Source organism: Aotus nancymaae, unplaced genomic scaffold, assembly GCF_030222135.1.
Source record: "Aotus nancymaae isolate 86718 unplaced genomic scaffold, 86718_ANA_hifiasm-v0.15.2.pri h1tg000051l, whole genome shotgun sequence".
Lineage (NCBI taxonomy): Eukaryota > Metazoa > Chordata > Mammalia > Primates > Aotidae > Aotus > Aotus nancymaae.
The window spans coordinates 25663079-25667653 of record NW_026988465.1 but is presented as its reverse complement, the minus strand read 5'-3'; the positions used below and the strand labels follow the sequence as shown (position 1 = coordinate 25667653).

Genomic DNA, 4575 nt, shown 5'->3' with positions numbered 1-4575 from the left:
CAGACTGTCATGAAGATCTAGTGAAGTTAGCGTGAATTGAGAGAAAGGCAACCAGATGGTTCTTCCTCGTCTCTGTATGCATGCAGCTGGCATTGTGGTCAGCACTTGTATTCCATAATGTGTATTGAAATGAGTTAAAATAAATAGGATTAGAAATCCTGGACTTATATAGTATATTTACTGAAATTCAGTTATAAGAAGTGGCATAAAGTGAAAATAGAGCTATTTTAAACTTATGTAGAAATAATGATGAGATGGTTAAAATGGCAGTCTCTGATGTTTTGAAGGTGTATATGTAATTCATGAGTTGATATGTAGGAAGGCATCGCTTCCTCCGACAGTTTTAGAATCATACAGTAATAGACTGGGGGGAACACAGGCCTGACCAAGTGGGACTATTGCTAAGTTAGGCTCTTAAATGAAGAAGAAAAGTAACGTCAATTATTTAAGTACAGTGTACTAACAATGTAATTATTGTGTTCTGTCTAAAACTATGATGCATTGTGAAACTTCTCAAGGTTTCCTTTGCCTGTGAGATACAGTCAAGTATTGTTCCCAGTTTATTTGTGACGTGGCCTAGCTTCACTTACTGTGGAAACTAACACACGCTTCTTCTTTTAAAAGGGAACTCTGAGATATAAAATATGAAGCTGTCTTCACAAAAGGAATCAGCTTTTAATTAAACGGAAACTGTGGAGTAAAACACTTGAGCCTTAAGAGACTTTATTTGGGCACTGAATAAACTTTATCTGTGCTAATTCTTTATCCGTACTGATATGCAGTAGCCTTTAGCCAGCGCATTGCTGCCTACTGGTATCTAATTTGGGGACATTTATGGTTCTCACAATGAGCAGTGTATGGCACTTTTATTATTATGGGTGGGGTTCAGACATTATAAACAGTATAGTATACAATATAAATATAAGAGCTACCACCATTAGAAGAAAACTCTTAGAAGGAACGTAGAGATAAATCCTCATATCCTTGACTTTGGCAGTTGGTTATTTTATATGACACCAAAAGCCCAGGCAATGGAACAAAGAATTAGGCCAGGTGCAGTGGCTCACGCTTGTAATCCCAGCGCTTCAGGCAGCGCGGTGGTGCACAGCTGCGGTCCCAGCTACTCAGAAGGCTGAGGCAGGAGAATCGCTTGAACCTGGAGGCGGAGGTTGCAGTGAGCTCAGATCCTGCTACTGCATTCCAGCTTGGGCGAGAGTGAGTTTCATCTCAAAAAAAAACACACACAAAGAAATAGATGATAAATGGTATTTCATCAAAATTAAAAAGTTTTGTTCATCAAAGGATATTATCCAGACAGTGAAAAGAGAGTATATAGAATTGGTGAAAATATTTACAAATCACATATTTGATGAGGGTCTAACATCCAGAATATGCCAAAACGCGCACGCACACACACACACACAAACGAAACCTTAATACAACTCACAAACAAAAAGACAACCCAATTTAAAAAATGCACAAAGAACTCCAATGGACACCTCTCCAAAGAAAATACATAAATAGCCAAGAAGCACACAGAAAATACTCAGTATCTTTATTCACTAGGGAAATGCAAATCAAAACCAACATGGGGTACTGTTTCGTACTTTCTTGGATGGCAAAATTAGGAAAATGGCAAATGCAAAGTGCTGGTGAGGATGTGGATCAGTTGGAACTTTTCCTGCATTGTTGGTGAGAATGTAAAATGATAAAGCCGCTGTGGAAACCAGTCTGGTGGTTCCTCAAAAAGCTAAACACGGATTTAGCATATGACTCAGCAACTCTACTCATAGGTGTATAAAGAATTGAAAGCAGAGACTCAAACAGATACTTGTAATCCAATGTTCATTGCAGCATTATTGATAATAGCTAAAAGGGGAATCCAGCCATCAACAGATGAGCAGATAAGCAAAATAACAAATAAAACAAACAAAAATACATAAGCAGAATAGGTATCAAAACAGAAAAAAATAAAAACTACAAAAATAAACAAAATGACTATACATACAATATAGGATATATGCTGATATATGCTGTGAGGTGGATGAATCTTGAAAACATTTTGCTTGGTGATGAAATAGGCCAGATACAAAGGGACAAGGACTGTTTAACTCCACTTATGTGAAGTATCTAGAATAGGTGATTTCAAAAAGACAGAAAAAGTGAGGTGCTGTGGCTCATGCCTATAACACAAGCACTTTGGGAGGTCAAGGCAGGAGGATTGCCTGAGACCAGGAGTTCAAAACCAGCTTGGGTAACATGGTGAGACCACGCTGACCCTCAAATCTCAACAAAAAATTGAAAATTAGCCATCTGTCGTCACACATGACTATAATGTTAGATACCTGGCAGGCTGGGGCAGGAGGATTCTTAGAGCCCAGGAGTTCTAGACTGCAGTGAGAATGATATCCTGTCTCTTTAAAATACAAAAACAGTGGCCGGTGGCTCACCCTTGTAATACCAGCACTTTGGGAGTCTAAGGGGGCCCAGATCACAAGGTCAGGAGATCGAGACTAACCTGGCTAACATGGTGAAACCCCATCTCTACTAAAACTACAAAAAATTAGCTGTGCATGGTGACATGTGCCTGTAATCCCAGCTACTCGGGAGGCTGAGGCAGTAGAATCGCTTGAACCCGGGAGGTGGAGGTTGCAATGAGTCAAGATAGTGCCACTGTACTCCAAGCTGCACAACAGAAACATCTGTAAAATAAAACGCAAAAAACCAAACAGACCAACCAAAAACCCCAAAGAGACAGATGGTAGATTAGAGGTGATCAATGGCTAGGGAATGGGGAAAACTGGGAATTATTGCTTAATGATTACAGAGTTCTTGTTTGAGATGATGAAAAAATTTGGAAGTAGATTGTGGTGATGGTTGTGCAATCCTATGAAAGTAATGAATGTCACGAAATTTGACACTTAAAAATGGTTAAAGTGACATTTTATGTTACATATGTTTTACCACACGGTATCAAGCCATTAAACAACAAAAATTTGTTTTAAACATTAAGACTTGTGCTCCAGAAATAACATATTTTGGTTAAGTTTCCAGCTTTACTCCTTATTAGTTGTGTGGTGCAATGCATTACACCCTTTGAGGGGTCGGTTTTTCATCTGTAAAACAAGACTGTTAATACATTTCTTATAGTTGGAATAGTGCACCCACAGTGTATGCGTTCAGTAAATGTTAACTGGCATTGATGTTAAAGCTGGGAATTGCATTGTTTCTTTTTAAAGAATCCTTATTCAGTTACCACATATTCTCACAGAAACAAATGTTCTTGAGAATCGGTTTTAGCTTCTTTTTCCTCAAGAGGGGACTGGAGCGCACTTAACAATGATGTAATTTGCTTTATCCTGCTCTCACTGTGCTTTCTCTGTAGTAACGTTCAGATCCATTTATTGACCCTCTTGCAAAAACTGAACCTATCATGACTGCCCTAATAGAGGCTGCACTAGAGGGCGGCTCCGTTGGGATTAAAGCTTTTGGTGTTTTCTGCCTTTAGGCTTCTTTAAGTGATGACGAGTTGTGAGGTGATGACAGTTACCTTTTTTGGTAACTAGTGGAAATCTGGAGAACACTGATTTTAAACCGTGTTCAGAGTCTCAGCCATAGAGAATATCTGTGAGAGATCTTGTTCCCAGAAATTTAACTCACTTTATCCCTTTTCGTTGTTTTTTTCCTGTAGTGATTTCCGCTCCTTCCCCCCCCACCCATCCCCAGCTCCAAACACATACACACAAGAGTTCAGCAACCTGAACTTTGAAAAATACTAAGTGATTTCAGATTCTCAGTGAATTAACAAATGCTATTCCTTCTGCCTGAAAAATACCCATTCTTCTGCTAAATAGCATTTCTTCAGAACCTCCAGGAAGATGAATGCTTCCTAAAGAATCCCCAATCCTTATTTTTTATTTTAGCCTCCTACTTCTTTCACAGGGGTTGAAACAAGTTTTGAGGTTTTTTTTTATTTTGTTTTCTTCCCCAGCGTTTGCTTGATTTCAACTGTCAGGTCCAACAGAAAATAAGCTCCTTGAGGCCAAGTGCTGTTTCTGCTTTGTTATTTTATAAAGCGCTTGTCACATGGCAGGCACGCCATATATACTCGTTAACTAAGACTTCTACCTTTAGTAGTTAATTGGCAGCCGGACTGCAGCAAGAAGAGGGAAAACGCTTCGGATCAATAAACATCTTTCACAGCAGAATGAAAATCGACGACCACGAAGGGACTCGAACCCTCAATCTTCTGATCCGGAATCAGACGCCTTATCCATTAGGCCACGCGGCCGACTGCGAGAGAGGGCTTATTACATAATACACAAAGAGAATGTAACATGGTGGGGAAGGGGGCTTTTTAAGCGCTGACTTCAAAGGTGCAGCTTAGTAAAAAGTTCCTCGTTTGAAGTTAAAAATCACTAACAGCTAAAAACTATTTACAGTACCCTCGAAAACTTGCAAAAACGAATACACAGTTGTCAGAAACTGAGAGAGGACGAACAGTTAGATGGGTCATCAATGTGAGAAATGGACGATGACTGACTCGGAGAAGTGGGATGCGGAGATTTTCAGCCC

At 39.5% G+C, this 4575-nt stretch overlaps 1 non-coding gene across 1 annotated transcript; it reads right to left on the bottom strand.

The window, feature by feature from the left end:
- Positions 1-4218: 4218 nt before the first annotated feature.
- TRNAR-CCG (transfer RNA arginine (anticodon CCG)) lies at positions 4219-4291 on the bottom strand. Its single transcript has one exon. It is a non-coding gene; the product is annotated as a tRNA-Arg (tRNA).
- Between the last annotated feature and the right edge of the window lie 284 nt (positions 4292-4575).